This window comes from Typopeltis vanoorti, chromosome 5 (genome assembly GCF_054136105.1).
Source record: "Typopeltis vanoorti isolate ZY-2024b chromosome 5, IOZ_Tvanoo_1.0, whole genome shotgun sequence".
In the NCBI taxonomy this organism is placed as follows: domain Eukaryota; kingdom Metazoa; phylum Arthropoda; class Arachnida; order Uropygi; family Thelyphonidae; genus Typopeltis; species Typopeltis vanoorti.
The window spans coordinates 153,557,801-153,576,742 of NC_143553.1; the positions used below are offsets into that span (position 1 = coordinate 153,557,801).

An 18,942-nucleotide genomic window follows, 5' to 3' on the forward strand; every position below is an offset into this window, starting at 1 on the left:
GAGGATTGATGTCAGGAAGGGCATCCGGTCGTACAACTTCACTGCCAGCTCTAACTATGATATGAGTCAAAGAGAAAATGATATAAGGGCTAGGGCTTACCCCTTAAGCGACGCGCAGCCACATCGCCCTACAGCTGCGAGAAGTGGACGAGGGATACCGCATCAAAGGCGGGTGCGGTTAAAGAAGCGAGCCCAGCAGGTGAAGAGGATGTTGCGAGTGGGAACACTGAATTTTGGAAGCATTACTTGAAGGGGAAGAGATGTGGTAGACGTGATGAGGAAGAGGAAGTTGGACATTTTATGTGTGCAAGAGACAAGGTGGAAAGGCAAAGGAACTGGGAGATGGATATAAATTGTTCTACTCTGGAGCGAATAACGAGGGAAGAAATGGTGTAGGAATTGTGGTGTGTGGCAGAATGAAGGGCGAAGTACTGGAAGTGGGTAGAAGGAACGACAGGATCATGCGAACGAAACTGGGTCTTGGAGAAGAGCGGGTGGTCGTATTATGTGTATATGCCCCACAAGTTGGCTGTACAACAGAGGAGAAAGATGAGTTCTGGAGCGGTTAGATGAAGAAATCAGGGAACTGGAAGAAAACGAGATGTGATTGTCGGAGGAGACTTGAACGGACACATAGGGAGATAGAATAGAGACTGTGAAAGGGTGCATGGTGGTCACGGAGTGGGAATGATGAACCAGGAAGGAGAGATGGTTGTGGACTTTGCAGTAGCGTTTGATCTGGCAATTGTGAACTCGTTTATCTTCAAGAGGGAAGAACATTTGATAACATTAAGGAGTGGTAACAACAGTTCAGAAATTGACTACATTTTGACTAGAAGAAAACATCTTAAGGTTGTGACAAATTGTAAAGTAATTCCAACAGATCAAGTGGCACAGCAACACCGACTGCTGTGCGCAGACTTTAAAATAAGGTCGAAGATAAGAACCTCTGGAAGCCATGGGATGAAGACAATTAAGTGGTTTCGCTTAAAAGAAGAGAGTGTGAGGAATCCTTTTAGGGAGAGGATGTTAGAGAGGATTTCGGAGGGACTAGAAAGTGTACAAGATTGGCGGAAACATAATTCAAAAGTAATCCTGAGCTGTGCAATCAAGGTGCTTGGTGAGACATCTGGAAAGATTAGAGAGCAGAAGGAGGGTTGGTGGTGGAATAATAATGTACGTGGCAGTGACAGCTAAGAGGAAGGTAAAGAAGAAGTGGGGTGAGTCAAGAGTGGAAGACAGAGAAGTGTACAGAGAGAAAAAGCAACAAGCCAAGAGAGTTGTGGCATAGGCGAAGGGCATGGCATATCAAGATCTGTATGATCAATTAGAAACAAAGGAAGGACAAAGAAAAATTTACCAACTAGCGAAATGTAGAAATAAAGCAGCAAAGGACATCTTACATGTGAGGGAGATCAAAGACGCTGAATGAAGAGTATTATGGAGGGATGTGGACATAAGAAACAGATGGAGAATATAATTTGAGGGACTTTTGAATGAGGAAAATGCAAGGAGTCACAGAGGAGATGGGAAGACTTCTGAGGGGATGGTGCAGAACATCAGTAGAGTGAAAGTGACTTAGACCATGAAGAGGATGAGGAATGGAAAATCGGTGGGCCCCGACAGAATTCCAGTGGAGGCATGGAAGGCACTGGGGAAGAGGGAATTGACCTGCTGTGGGATCTGTTCATGAAAGTTTGCCAACAGGAAAATATACCCGAGGAATGGAGGGAGAGTACTCTTGGCGCCATCTACAAAGGTAAAGGGGATGCACAAGACTGTAAAAATTACAGAGGAATAAAGTTGATGTCCCACACAATGAAAATCCTAGAAAGTGGTTTTTGATGGAAGATTGAGGAAGGAGGTGGAGATTGCAAAGAAACAATTTGGCTTCATGCCTGGTAGATCAACAGCAGATGCTATCTTTGGGTTACGGCACATGATGGAAAGGTTTCGAGGGAAACAACGAAAGCTACATCTGGCATTTATTGATCTGGAGAAAGCATACGATAGAGTGCCAATACAAGACGTCTGGAGGTGTCTGAGGGAGAAGGAGGTTCCGGAGAAATATGTTAATTTGGTGCGGGAGATGTACAGAAATGTGAAGACAAATGTTCGGATCTGTTTGGAACAGACAGAAAGTTTTCAAGTAACAGTTGGCTTGCATCAAGGGTCAGCATTAAGTCCGTTTCTGTTTAATATTTTGATGGAGATGGTGAGAGAGGAGGTGAGAGAAGATGTGCCTTGGACAATGTTGTATGCAGACGACATCTTGCTGTGTGCAGATTCAAGAGAAGAAGCGGGAACTAAACTGGAAAGATGGAGAAAAGTACTGGAAGAGAGAGGTATGAGACTGAGCAGAAGTAAGACAGAGTATATGTGTTGCACAGTGGGCGGCGGCCATGAGACAGATCTGGAGCTGGAAGGAAATGCCATCAGGAAGGAGAGGGACTTTATATACTTAGGTTCAACAGTGGAAGAAGATGGAAGAGCTGAGAAGGAAGTGGGATGCAGGATACAAGCGGGTTGGAGGAACTGGAGGGAGATGGCTGGAGTGTTATGCGATAAGAGGGTGCCGATCAATCTGAAAGGCAAACTCTATAGGACAGTAGTGAGGCCAGCTATGACGTATGCTATAAAAACTGTGGTCCTGAGGAAAAATAACATCAGCAGGATGGAAGTAGCAGAGATGAGAATGCTTAGGTGGATGTGCGGTGTGACCAGAAAGGATCGTCTGAGAAATGACTATGTTAGGGGAACAGTGAAAGTTACAAACTTAGGAGCGAAGATACAGGAGGCAATGTTGAGATGGTTTGGTCATGTGATTAGGAGGGAGGACGAATATGTGGGAAGAAGGGTCATGCAGATGGATGTGCAAGGAAGGCGGAAGCGTGGGCGGCCAAAGAAGAGATGGAGGGAGCTGGTAGAAGAGGACTTGCGGATGAAGAACTTGGATGTGGTGACAGCCCAAGACAGGAGGGTGTGGAGGAGGCTCATCATCAACAGTGACCCCACTTAACTGGGAGAAGCTGCAGAAGAAGATGATATCTTAAAATGCCCAAAACAGAGTGAAACGAAAGCAAATAAAAAATTTAGTACTTTTTTTCCAGATTTAGTACCTTTTTCTTGCATAAGTTGGTACGAATTTCTGAGTGGTCACCCTGCTCTCAGGATTCTTCCGGAATTTTGCTCCCAGTGAGGAGGAAGGGCTTGATTTCGGGGGTTTTGCCCTGGGAGAGCACTTTGAGTCTCTGGGGAGGGTGTTCTCTGGCGTGGCCCGTGAGGAGCCTCGTCGGTGGACGCTTTTCCCTGGAATTTGAGCGATTCTGCTCAGTAGTGGGGGGAGCCTGCCACTGAGTGCAGCCAACGTTACGTTGGACGATCTCTGGGCCACTATGGAGTGGTCTAGGGATCTTTATAATTTTTTAGAGAGGGCTTTACTTACATATCATCCACATGTAGCCCATGTATGTCGTACGAGGCGACTAAAATGGGTATACAGGGAGGGTAATGAATGGCAATGCTATAACCAATGACGTTTTAACTGAGGCTCGGATATTGCTGTTACCTTCCTGCCATGATCAGAGCTTATAGACCTATATTACCCTATCCATACACTTTCTTTACAGATAACGGGGAATATGAAAAGCATTTTTACTTCACCCATCTAGGTCAAAACAAATATATATATATATATATATATATATATATATATATATATATATATATATATATATATATATATATATATATATATATATATATATATATATATATATATATATATATATATATATATATATATATATATATATATACACACACACACACATTTGTTTTTAAAGAATTGAATGACTGAAACCGAGATTTAAGTAAAAAGGTTTTAATATTAAAACACGACTAGTTTCGGCTTGTAACAGCTTCATAAGGTGACATTATAAAAATAATCTCTTCCTTTATTTTAACGCCTAAAGTTTGGAATGTAGATGATGTATTCATTATTTGTAGCCATGTACACGATTCCCTTATGGTTTTCCTCGAACATCTCAATAGCCGACATCAAAGTATTAGGTTTACTGCCGAGCTTGAAACGGATAATTCCCTCCCTGCCTTTTCTTGATGTCAAACTGACCCGCTCTTCTGGTAAACTCAAAATATTTATATGTAGAAAGCCCACACATACCAACAGATATCTGCATAGTCAGTCCCATCACTTCCCTCCTCATAAGCTTGGAATAATTTCCACCTTGGGACAGAGAGCTTTTCTGGATAACCCAAATGAACTTCTTACAGAAATAAACCATCTCAAAACCTATTTCAAAGTTAATGGATATTCCAAGAGAATCATTGAAAGATTTCTTCTTAATCCTCCTAGACATCACTCAGAAGAAACAAATAGATTCAAATGCAATATATCTATTCCTTACATAAGTACTGTTTCACACAAATTAGCAAAAGTTCTAAGAAAATACAATATCAGAACTTTGTTCACTCCACTTCCAAAAATCCGTTTCTTAATAAGCCACCCAAAACCTTGTCATCATCATCTTAAATACCCCGATATATATAAAATATTGTGTGATTGTGATGTTCCTTATTTTGGGCAGACAGACAAATCTGTTGAATTGCGTATGGAAGAACACATGAGGGACAATACTTACAAGAGACAGCGAGCCAGTGCATTATCAAGTCATATCCTTTTCTCGGCTAATCCTAATGATGAAAGCCAAAGTCAAAGTCTGCTGGGAAAAATCTGCTAACATCTTCCGTTGCAATGATGAACTAGAGAGAAAAATCATGGAATCTAGGGAAATCATCTTCAATCCTGTTCATCTAAATAACTTGAGCTACAACCTCCCAGATAGTCATTCAGCTGTAATCATGTACTGGCGTTCACGAGATGCAACTAGCACGTACTTTCCCAACAGTACAACAAACGAAAGAATAGCTTTAAATACAACCACAACGTTTTAATGTCAATTATGTATAGAGACTATCTATGTTGTTCATAGTTTATTTAAGCTTCAGTGTTTTAGTGGTTTTTTTCTTTTTTCTTTCATAATGTCACCTGATGAAAGCTGTTACAAGCCAAAACTAGTCGTGCTTTTACATTAAAAACCTTTTTACTTAAATCTCGGTTCTAGTCATTCAATTCTTTTTAAAAAATATGTATGCTAACCGAGTCAATGATCATTCTTTTATATATATATATATATATATATATATTTAAAGAATAAATTTTAAATGACTTTAAACCGAGATAAAATATTAAATTTTAATGATAATGATACAACTAGTTTCAGCCTTTTACAGACTTCTTCAGGTATCTACTAAAGGTAGAACACAGTAATAAAAAATTGAAGATGCAATAAACTGAGAAAAAACTGAGAATTACAGGCAAAAAATGCAATACATAATTGACAAAAAAAACGTTGTATTTTTCAAGTCGTTCTATCTAACACGCTATTGTTTGTTGCATGCGTGTTTGCAGATTCTCGTAAGCGCCAATATTGAACAACTGGCGTTATTATTATTCATATAAATTATGAATTATATATATATATATATATATATACAGGGTGTTCGGGATAAATTTGACAGTTTCGTAAGGAAAAAGAAAATCTTCTTTGTATCTATTAAATTTAATGAATTGACAAAAAAACATTACAGGCAGAGTTAATTACAATACTATCAACAAGATTTACTCAAAATAACCACCATTAGCATCGATCACAGCTTCAATTCTGCTTCGGAACCTCGAACAAGCTGATGCTACAGTCTCCCTGGGAAGGGCCGCAAAAACTGTTTTAATTTTATCCATTAACTGGGCTTTTGTATTACTGGAAGTGCGATTGGTGTCTTTTTCAACTGCGCCCCATACAAAATAATCCATGGGGTTAAGGTCTGGGGAGTTTGGAGGCCAAACATTTGGACTGGTGAAGTCGTAGAAATTTTCAGACAACCATTTTTGACTTTTCCCAGAGGTGTGGCAAGGGGCCGAATCCTGCTGCCATACATACGGCCTACCATTGGCTACCCTTGTTATCCAGGGCTTGACTACAGTTAGCAACTCCACGAACAAAGCCCGAATTCCAATGCCAGGGTTCTTCAACACCTGTTCCTGCAGATTTGCGAGGAATTCTGCTGTACGAACGCAATCAGATCGTCTGCTAGGGATCTTTCTTCTTGCTACATCCTCGTAGTCACCATTGCAAGTCTCTAGTTCATGCCTGATTGTTTTTACTGTATTCAGGGAGCATTGGGCAGCAGTCGTAATATCCTTATTTTGATGGCGGGCACGAATCATCATGATACAAGTTATTCTCTTCCATGATTCAGGTGGGTTCCAGCTATCCATCCTTTCTGACATCTTGTATATGAATGAAGAAGGGTCCAAAGTTTTAAATGAAGAGAAGTGTGTGTTAATACATGTAACGGAAAAATATAATTAATTATAAATATGTCAAATTTATCCCGAACACCCTGTATATATATATAATTCATTAATAATATTTTTGTTGTTTGATAGTTTGAGATAGTTTGAGAAAGAATAAAGTTGAGTATATTTTTACATATCTTTAAAGTAACTTAAAATCCACACGTATAACACGGTAATTAAATTTTAATATGTAGATATTTCTGCATAAAACGTACTACGTTAACTTTCTACGTATACATTTCCATCCGATATTGTGGAACTATTCAAATTTGCTATCACATCCGGATACTTCACATGGAAAGACAAAATTTATTAACAAAAGGAAGGAACAGCAATGAGCTCTCCCTCATGACCAAACTTAGCCAACCTTTTTCTGGAACACTTAGAAGATAGAATTTCCGCTCTTGTACCAAAACCAAAAATATGGCTTCGATATGTTGATGGTGTCTTGGCAGTCTGCAGTCACTCTGAACAAGAACTATACTCATTTGTAGGTAAGATCAACAACCTTCATCCTTGCATCAAATTCATACTAGAAAAGAAACATCACAAGGTATCTCCTATCTTTATATACATATCCAACGAAAACCAGATGGTTTCATCTCCACTTCTGTCTATTGTAAACCAACTCTTTCAGGTCGTTACATCTACAATTCATCGGCTGACTATCCATCTCAAAAATACGGCATCATAAAATCTCTGGTATCCAGAGAACATAAATTTTGTTCCTCGGAAGAATCTTTAAAACAAGGATTGGATGTTATTAAAGATACAGCCTTATTAAATGGATACAACCGAAAAGCAACTCAAAAAATCGTCTGCCACTTCTGTACACATCACCCCAGACAAGAAGAAGCCCGTAGAACTCCTATACTGTATAATCAAAGGCATCTCTGAACGTCTGTCAAAAATTATGAAGCAACACAAACTCTCTGCTACCTACAAACCAATCAACCAGATCCACAATTTGCTACTTTCTCCAAAAGACAAACTCTCACCTATGATGCTACCTGGCGTATACGAAGTTCCAGGTTCTTGTAACTTGTCTTACTATGGACAAACAGGAAGATCTGTAAATAAACGCATCTCTGAACATCAACACCACATCCGTCTTATCAAGCCACAGAAATCTGGCCTCGCACAACATGGAGTTGAAAACCCCTAACCATAGAATCCAATGGTAAAACACCAAGCTGCTACATAGATCTTTATATAAACATAAGATAAAGAAAGAAAGTGCTGAATGCTTATGTAACAGACCCAATCTGAACAGTAATGACCGTCTCACACTGTCCCAAAAGTCTGGGAAATTATTATCCTTAATTGTATAAAATAAATTTATCAGATATATTTAATTTGATTTTAATTTACAGCAGAAGATTTTAGTCCTCAAACACGCTGCTATACGCATAAAGGAATTGCGATGTAAGCATGCGCACTACCTGTTCCTTTGAATGTAATTCCTAGTGTTGTTTGTAATAACTGTACTGATGATGCCTTAAGATACTTTAAAAAAACATCTACATCTAATTAAAATTTAATTAATGTGGTATATGTCTGAATTTTTAGTTATGAATACCCCATAGGTTTCACTATAAGGTAAATCGTTTTATTTCTATCCGAAATAATAATATGTTACAAATTTTGCTTGTTTCGTAATTTAACATTTTATATGATTTAAAATAAAATTTGTAAAGCTTATAAAACTCGAAAAATCTTTGAATACTGTATTAAATATTAATAATTAACAATGTTTTAAAAATAATAATAATGGTCGCTTCTTTATATTTTTTTTAGAAACAGAAAGAAGGTGTTTTTGTATAAATAAAAGAAACAGAAGAGTTAATATTCGCAGATGACCTTAATTAAAAATTGACATGATAATGGATGGCATTTTGGGAGATGATTCATCTAAGGGATCCCTAAGAGAAGACCTGAAGGAATTTCATTCGGTATTTGATCTTTAGGTGCATGTCCTGTTGGAGTAAGAAGAGACATCAACCATCTGAGGAAATAATCAAGATCTGGTAGATATAAAAGCGGATGGAAAGGATGTATCCAACAATTTGCCCGGAACATTATACAGAATGTACATCATTATACCTAATGCTTTTATATTGAATCATTCATCAGTAATTGTATAGATCAGTGTACTTAAATACAAATATATTGAAACCATCTTGGAGGTTGAATACTAAAAGTTTAAGCAAGACCAAATAATTAAAGACGTTGAGCAAAATGTCCGTTTGGTTTCAACCCTGAAAATGGAAGAGCATTTTCAGAACATACCAAAATGAGTCGATCAATGGAAATGGTATTTTAAAAATAAAACAGAAATGTGAAACATTTTTAAACTTATTAACATCTTTCAAAGAAGATCCAAAAATAAAACTGTGTTGGAAATTCAGCAAAAAAATCATGTGTGAATCAACAAATTCTTTTGTTGATTCACAATAGAAAATGCACATCCAAAGAGAAGTAGCAGAAAGAATTTTACACGACATTTTTACAATAAAGCATCTACAAGAACGTTAATAGAATTGTCTCCGATATTTGATTTTCCAAATTCAGACACTTTCTTAATATTATGGAAAAGGTATATTCTTAAAGAAAATATCTACCATATAAAACAAGCAGAATGTTGAATAGACTTAGCATCGGCCCTGAAATTCAAGAGGCAATAAATTCTTTCACTGCACATAAAATGCAATGTTTCGATAGATTACCAATAGAACTTATTAAAAAAACGTTTTAGAGTGCGGGTATCATATTTTTCAAGATTAATTAACTTCGATTGAAAGGAAGGATTAGTAGTTTTAATTCGTAAAAATAGCAAGATTTTCTATTGTTATAATACATGAAGACTTATTATTCTCCTAACTCGACCACGAAATATTTAATGAAATACTACTTCATTAAATATTTAATGGAGTACTACTGAATAGAGTTATAATTACACTACAACCATCTAAGTGTTACTGAGCTTAGGAAAGCCTATGGAATAGCAGGAATAAAATGCTTTCGTAAATCACAGAAAAGTTTCCATCATGTACAGTACTTAATTGTGCTCATGATTCATAGTTTTGTTATGTAAGATCGCATCTTACCAAAGTTAGAAATGAATTCATTTAGCGCAAATCGTGTCAAGCACAGTTTGGTGCTTTCTATAGAACAATGTGTCTTACAATCTAAAATGCTTTAAGTGGTGAGTTAGTGAGTCTCGTGATGCAATTAACAGAAATAATTTAATTAAATAAGAGGGAGAGATAGAAGATCGGCATGGAATCAACATGTTAATAGAATGGATCCAAAAAGGAATAGTTAAATGAGCAACGGGCTGAAACCCAAATGCGAAAAGACCACTTAGTAGGAACAAAACGATGGACAGACTACTTGCCCTGATATATTGAACATATAGCAAACTGAAACTTAAAGCAAGAAGACGAAGAACTAACATTCCATCATAATTCTAAGCAACTCAATCCAACTTTATGTTTCTGAATCCACAAGCAAGTTCAGACCAGACTATGGATGAAGGTGGATGCAATTAAAGGAATATTATCCCTTCCGTTTTTAATTTAAATGTTAGATTACTAAAATAAATAAAATGAATGATTTAAATGAAATAAATTAAATGACACCATTCAAGAATAAACGAAGTTCGACTTACTGCGGATTTCCATGTCCAAATCTAAATGACCTGACTTGGATCCATTTAACTTCCTTATATCTCACACATTTCCATTTCAATGTTAATCATTTTAAACTTGAATAGAAAATGACTTTTGGGATTGTTTTGAAATTCCCAGAAAAACAAATTCTCTTCAGTTTATATATACTATGAACTTGGACTATTTTGAAGTATTCTAGTAGGTATTCGCAGTGAGATTATTTCTGTTAAACGTAATTCTGATTTGCAGTTGTATACCAAAGCCGGCGCCTCTTATACATCGGTGTATACGTGTTTGTTGGGAACTTGAAAAGAAAGTAAACATATTAAAGCTAACCAACCGCTTACCTCACTCAACACACACACACACACACACACACACACACACACACACACACACACACACACACACACACACACACACACACACACACACACACACACACACACACACACACACACACACACAGAGAGAGAGAGAGAGAGAGAGAGAGAGAGCACCGCTCTGACTTATATGGAAAAATGCGCTTTTTAACCAAGAACTAAAAAACGAAAGAAAGGCGAACAAAGCTGAAATGCATTTTCTTTGAGAAAACCACATTAAAATCTTGTTTTTTCTTGCTACGAAGAAATGTATAAGAAAATATAACTTTTCTAGTTCTTGGTAAAAATTAATCCCTGGAGAATTCGCGTAAAATTCGCCTAGCAAAACAGAACAAAGACGGACAGAGAGGTTAATTTCTCATGAAACTCGCGGAGAATAGCGTTTGAATAACAAACTTTTAAAAGAAAACTTGCCGATGTTTTTATGTAAGGTGCGAATGTTTTGTGAGCAATTGCGACGGTTTTTTTTTTTTTTTTGATTCAATTTTCTGGAATGTTTATTTGACTGTTCGGTTTGGGAACTCGCTCGGAATATTTATGCAGAAATATCTGCAGAAAAACAGCATGCATTTCAATCATTCCATTCATGATTTTTAAAACGAGGAAATCAGCCAAGAATTAATACGAAGAATAAAATACGTTTGCAGGCTATTTTTATACTAAACAAACACCATACGGATGATAAAACTAAAAAATATCCCGTATGGACGGCCACAGATCTAGAACACCTTTCTTTACTTATTAAGTAGAGAGAGAGAGAGAGAGAGAGAGAGAGAGAGAGAAAGCTATTAATCATTCTATAATTTTACATTGTTCTAATATTATTTTAAAACACAATTGATTACATACACAACATAAAATTTGTATAAATATTCATTTTTTCTATAAAATTGAATTATGGGATTTTTCTTTTATAAAAAAATATTCATCATCTGGAAGGATTAATAATAAGGAATAGTTTACCTACACTAAGGACTGTTCGCATCTACCTGTATTTATACTTACTATAGATATATATAGAGATGTAACTTATTTATACGATTTTCACTATACACATAGAAGTTACTTATTAATGTTAAATTATCAGAGTTTCATAAGTTGTACATAAGTCTCTATCTTACAACTATATAACAACTTTCCCAGTCTTTATATATACAGGGCGTTTCAGAATACCCATTAAAAATTTCTGGGATATGTAGGGGAGGTCAAGGTACATTAGATTTTGATTAGCAACTCATGTCCCCAAACACCATGGAGTATCACAAGTCGAAAACGTTTCTTGTGACATCACAAAGAACGTAAACATTAGACACAGGGTAAATTACATTTTAATTTCATAAACATTTATAAAAGTTGCTCGAAGTTGTGACCACCAACTTTACAGCATGTATCATACCTGCTGCACAACTTCTGGCACACTCTTTCAAAAATTCCTGGCATGGTTTGTATCTCGTCCCGCGACAATCAGTATCCATGCTAACAAATATTTTACCGATTCCACGGGGATTTCATACTCTTCATGTGGCCCCAGACAAAAAAAGTCTAATGGACTTAAGTTCGGTGAACACGCAGGCCTCGCCACTGGGCCACTCCATCGCCCACCAAACGTTTCGTGGAGATAGTGTTGGATGTCAAGTGAAAAGTGTGTTGATGCACCGTCATTTTGAAACCAAATGTGTTGTCTATTTGCAGTGGCACATCCAACAACTGTGGCAGTGTCTCTTGCAGGAACGTCAAGTTCTTGAGGCTCCAAACGGGGTGAAAGAAGATATGGTACGATCAACTCATCACACCAACGATGCCTGCTCACATGTTGATGGCGAACGTATTCTGGAATCCATGGGAGTGAGTAACATGTGGGTTTCTCCATGATCAATGTGGCTATTTTGGCAGTTCCACATTCTTTCTCTAGCGAATACAACCCCATAGTGAAAAGCATCAGTTCTGGGAATTAAGGATCTTCTATACAACGTTGACTGAGCCACACCCGTGGTGCAGAATCGGTTGGGACCAGTACGTGAACCTTCTGATACCCGAAGGGGTGGGGCTGATCAGCATGCAGAGCTCGCCAGGTGCTGGAGTGAGAGATACTCATGGCATGTGCAATGCCAGGGGTACTCAGAGAAGACTTCTCGTCAACCCACAATGCACCACATCGTCGAGGTCTTGAGTAAGGCAAGTCCTTTGGAACTCTACAGTTTGGCCCGTTGGCATTTAAGGAACCTGTTTCCAGCAACGCTAATTCACGTTGGCAAACTGGGTGTGTGATGGAGTTGGACGATGTGGGAAACGTTGTACATACAACCGACAAGCAGCCGTCCATTACATTGAACATAGCCGTACATTAACATCATGTTGACATAGTTCGAATTCGTGTTAATGCCATTGTGCATTAACGTGATGTACCACACTGCATGACCATCAATAGGAAGAAGATTTTGATGGCTTCAGCTTGAACTCATCCTGAGATGTGATCTAAACTGTTGATCATTAGGGACTTACCAAAAGGTGTTAGTTTGTTTGCTGATCGCTCCTTTGTTGTCATTGAGTTTATGGTAATATTACGTAAACATCCTTTCCCTGGTGTCACCACATACCACCCTTGATGTTAATGACTTGATTCATACCTTTGCGCATTGGGGAGACATGGGTTGCTAATCAAAACCTAATCTACCCTGACTCTCTTACAATATTTTCTTCAATAAGAAATATTTGGTGTATTAAGTATTTTTGTAATGATTTATTTAAGGTTTGAAATTTTTTTAAATTAAATCAAAATAATTTAATCTAATTTTTGCTTTGTTATTTTTAATTTTAACTTTATTTATTTTCAATTATTCTTTAAATTTTAAAACGGTATTGAATAATACCGCTTCAATCTAAAGTCTCTTAATCGGAATGTAAATCCCATCAACACGTGTTGGTTTTGTATATTTGCATTTATGCAAATAAATATGAAAATCCACATCAAACTATATTGACGTATATTAATTATTGAACATACCTGAACAATAGTTTTCAAATAAGGTAGATTTTAACTAGAGTGGGACTTAACATTACATTAAAAAGAGAGAGGGAAGGATAAATATTTATATCCTATATTTGAGTGATCTTAATGGTTAAATATTGTTTTTCCTATACAAAAGTACTTAGAAATTTAACAACAAAACGAAACAAAAGAAGAAAGCGTTTGTTAAATTCAATTGCAAGTTGATATTTTCATTTCTGATATCATTTGGTGCATTTTGATCTCCCAGTTCTTTTAAGAAGTTTAAGAACTTCTTAAAAGAACTGGGAGATCAACTGAGTCCTTGACTCTTTATCCCGTCATCGGAATGAAGAAAATCTGTGTGAATGGGGTGTTATTGAGCTAAAAGCTCTAGTCATGGCTGGGTAACGGCAATAGCCTAGCCTCAGTTAAAACTTCATTGGCTACAGCATTGCCATTCGTTACCCTGAAGTCCTCAAAAGGACTTTTTCCTCACCTCCTACTCCCATCTTTACGTGGTTAGTCCTTAAAAGGACTGGCTAGATCAGCGAAGCAAGAATGCTTTTCATATTTCCCGTTATCTGAAGAGGACAGTGAAGGATAGGTTGTTTATTGAGCTATATAAAGCTCTGATCATAGCAGGAGGGTAACAGCAATAGCCGAGCCTCAGTTATTACTTCATTGCAATGGCATTGCCGTCCGTTACCCTCCCAGGATACCCATTTTAGTCGCCTCATACGACATGCATGAGCTACATTGGAGCTATTCTTATCCCGGCCAGTTAGAAATTAGCAAGTTAGTACAATGTTTTGTTTTTCAATTTTAGTTATAGTGTACTATTCTATTCTTTTTCTTCTAAAAAGGCTTAAGTACTATTTAAAGATAATTAATGTATTTTAGTTATTTTTAAATCATTCAAATTATCCAATTTTTTTAAATTATCCAAACGAAAACTGTCAAAAATAATAAAAAAAAATCATTATTCGTAATTTATAATACATTATGAACTACACACATCTATTTTGCTTTATTAAGAAATTTAAACAAAAAACTCAGATATATTTGATTCGAAAAAAGGAAATATTAAAATAGAATATAGAAATTTCAAATAGTAAATTATTATCAAAATTGTATGATATTTAACATTGATACAGGACAGATATAGGCATTTCTCTAATCATTTGTTAAAATTTTTCTGATAATTATTAATATAACTTTATAGTTTTATTTCCGCTATGCCATCAAAGGATAGCTATTTAATTATTGTTGTTGTTTTGAGTGTACAAAACGATATTACCTGTATCCCTCCAATATTAACAGTATACGAGTATGTTTCTAGCCTTTGTTTTGCTAACATATATAGGTATTATAGTATATAGGTATTAGCTAATCTGCCTGATAGACAGATATCTAATATAAAGTTTTTAACATAAATATAAACACATACATTCACAGACTAAACTAGCGGGTCAATGTATTCAATTTTCTATTGAAAATATAACAAACACTAAAAGGTAAGATTTTTTTAAATTCTTTGAATGCAACTCTTCATCGATGAAATTGGTTAAGTAGATCGTCCCTTTCCCCTTTAAAAATGTTGGCCAGAATTCACGCTTTTAACTCTCTCTCTCTCTCTCTCTCTCTCTCTCTCTCTCTCTCTCTCTCTCTCTCTCTCTCTAACGTTGTCTTCACACACACACACACACACACACACACACACACACACACACACACACACACACACACACACACACACACACACACACACACACACACACACACACACACACACACACACACTGAGATGAAAAGTTTGTCCGATATACAGAAGTGTTCATCAGTATGATACTTGTGATTCTCCTGGCTTCGTATGTTTTTTAAACTTCCTTACCCACCATCTGATTGGTCCTATAGACCAAACACAAACTATAGGAAAAACAATGCAAAGTGACATGGACTCGATTTAATTAATTTCTGATAAGGGGACAGTGCTTTGCCGTCGACACCCCATGAACAGTCATATTATCACGGTGACCATACGATAGTCAATTAAGTGTTTGATTGGAAATCACTGCTTTTCCCAGTTGAAAAGCCTGCAGTTGTATCCTATCTCGATTCTTATAAGACACCTATTCCCAGATAAATATTAAAAGTTGAATTGCAGCTAGGCAATAATAACTTTGCCTATCTTAAATTCATGATCTCCCAGTTTATATAATCATTATGAGTTTAAATTAAATATAGTTAGAACCATTTAATACACAATAACTGCTAAGTTACTCTTGGAGTATTGGACAATATCTAACGATTAAAGAAGTATTCAAATTATGATTTGAAAAAGTAATTTTTTTTTAACTTATTAATGCACTGCACTTAATCGTCTTCGCTTTGATTGTTCAATATTCGCCTTTACCAAAATCATTCACTTACTTTATTTCCCGAATGAAATGGATATTTCCTCTAATTGTTCTAAGATATAGTTGGAGCTACTACTTGGAAATTATGACTCTTAGTTGAATTTTTTTGGGAAATATTAACAAATATAAATATAATCTCTGTTAAATATTATACTTGATTCTGATAAGTAAAAATCTTTTCGTAATTGCCTAAAATTTAAAATGTAATTGAATATATTTATATACACCTTTTTAAAGCACTGAAATTATAAATATATAAAATAGCAATTAGTAACGAAGTCTAGCATGTGAAAAATACCCTTGGAGGGTAATGGATAGCAATGCTGTAGCCAATGAAGTTCAAACTGAGGCTCGGCTATATTACCCTCCTGCCATGATCAGAGCTTTAATAGCTCAATAACACCTTATCCCTACACTGTCCTCTACAGATAACGGGGAAGATGAAAAGCATTCTTGCTTCGCCCCTTTAAGCCAGTCCTTACTTATAAGAAAAGTCTGGCATATCCCAAATGATAAGTCCCATTAGGCACATCTTCGTTTGATAATAATATGGATAGCAGTGTAGTAATAGTCATAATTATATGGGTAACAGTGTAGTAATTATATATATATAATTATATGTAGTAAAGTAATAGTAATAATTATATGGGTAGCAGTGTAGTAATAGTTATATAATTATACAGATGGGTAGCAGTGTAGTAATAATTAAATATATATAATTATATGTAGTAATAGTAATAATTATATGGGTAGTAGTGTAGTAATAGTAATAGTTATATAATTATACAGATGGGTAGCAGTGTAGTAATAATTATATTTTTTAAACACTGAAATTATAAATATATAAAATAGCAATTAGTAACAAAGTCTGTCATCTCCCAAATGATATGTTCCGTTAGGCACTTCTTCGTTTGATCGTTTGATAATAATATGGGTAGCAGTGTAGTAATAGTTATATAATTATACAGATGGGTAGCAGTGTAGTAATAATTATATATATATATATATAATTATTACTACATATATATACACACAGATGGGTAGCAGTGTAGCAATAATAATTTTTTTTATTATGTCTCAGATAAATTACATACATAGATACAGTAATAATTACAAATATATATAATACATTGCAATTGTGAATAACAGATACTTGCAAGATAGTAATATTTTAAAATAATAATTTTTTTATGTGTTTATAATGTATATATATACATTATAATATATATAATATATATATATATATATATATATATATATATATATATATATATATATATATATATATATATATATATATATATATATATATATATATATATATATATATATATATATATATATATATAATGTATATATATACATATATAATTATAATGTATATATATACATATATATATATATACATTATAATATATATAATATATATATATAATATTTATAACACATTACAATTGTGAATAACAGATACTTGCAAGTTAATAATTTTCTTCCTCGAAGCTTAACAGAGCTTATCTGAGGAAGATAATAGATGATAGAGGCGGTGGTTTCTTGGTTATGTTCCTATGCTGGTCACAAGCCAGGTGTTGATTTTACTGTTTGTTAGTACGTGCTTGGAAGACTTCAACTGCTATTACAACTAAACTTTTTGTGTGTGTGTGTGCAGATAGGGTTGGATTTAGACATGGCATGTTTGTTTTTTGTGTTCTTGTAGTGATGGTTTTTTGAGAAGGCTTTGTCATAGGTTTGTGTGCGTGTGCGTGTGGGGTGGGGGAGAGAGAAACAGGAATTGCTCTAATTTTCATTCTCGCTATAATATTCATATAGTGCCTGTTTCAGCTCTCTGTATGTTCCTAGGTTTCTGTTGTGGAACGGCAGTTTGTTTATCATGTCAGGTACGTAGAAGTTTCGGGTGGCTTTGCCGTGCTGATTGTTGTACTTATATGTTATGTAGTTTGTTGACTGTGGTCTTGTTATTTGATATGTTGTTCTGGTTACTCTATAGGTTGGGCTGTAGTAATGTTTTATCATGACTGTGTAGTGGCATAAGTGTTTCACCTTAAATATTTTGTGTTTTGTCCGTGCTTCCTGCATAAGAGTGGGTTGTTCCCAGAATATCAGTTTTACCATTTTATCTTGCAACCACTGTGGCCTGTTAAGTCTGTAGTCTGCGCAGAATGCGTATGATGTGATTGCATATCTTAAAATGTTTTCACATAATTCTTTATAGATTAGTATTTTTATTTGGGTTGGGGCAATGTCTTTTAATCTGTATAGTTTGCTTGCTATTATCCTAAGCTTGGTATGTAGGTAATTTGTATGGCTATTCCAACTTTGATCAGCATCGACGTGAAGTCCGAGATAGCGCGTTGTTTTCACCTGTGTGATGGTTGTGATTTTAGGTTCTGCGCTTTGTGTATAGGAGGATGAATGTCGGATAGTGAGATATTTAGTTTCTATGGGCAGGGTTTGGGGTTTTTTGAATATCATTAGCTTTGTTTTTCCAGGGTTTATATATATGCCGTTTTCGGTTAACCAGTTAGTGATTTTATTGATGTCGTGTTGCATATTTGTGTAAGCGATATTTGCATTGTTGTGAATGGATACTATGGCAGTGTCGTCTGTGTACTGGAAGATTTTACTTTTTTGGGGGAGTTGGCTTATGTCATGTGTGTATATGTTAAATAGAATGGGAGATAGGACAGCTCCTTGCGGTATTCCACAGGTTACATGTACCTCTTTGCTGTATGCTGATCCTATACGTGTGATGTGCTTTCTGTTTTTTGTGTATGCTTTAAACCACTGGAGTAGACGACCTCTAATTCCGATATGGGTTAGTTTCGTTAACAAGGTTTTGTGTGTTAGTGTGTCAAATGCTTTTGTTAGATCAATGAATACCACTAATGTTGTTCTGTTTTTATCCAATGCAGCATTTATTAGATCTCTGAAATCTTCCAGGAGTGTTGCTGTTCCTTTATTTTTTTGAAAGCCATATTGTGTTTTGGGTATGATTTGAAATTGTTCAACGTATGTGGAGAGTTTC

General features: G+C 35.6%; 1 long non-coding RNA gene across 1 annotated transcript in view; it reads right to left on the minus strand.

The window, feature by feature from the left end:
* The window catches only part of LOC150106952 (uncharacterized), a 44,224-nt gene extending 33,787 nt beyond the window's left edge, over positions 1–10,437 (minus strand). Inside the window, exons 1-2 of the long non-coding RNA XR_016548335.1 lie at positions 10,110–10,437; positions 4,662–4,782 (exon numbers count right to left, since the gene is read on the minus strand). This is a non-coding gene — a long non-coding RNA (uncharacterized LOC150106952). The remainder of the gene's footprint in view (positions 1–4,661; positions 4,783–10,109) is intronic.
* Between the last annotated feature and the right edge of the window lie 8,505 nt (positions 10,438–18,942).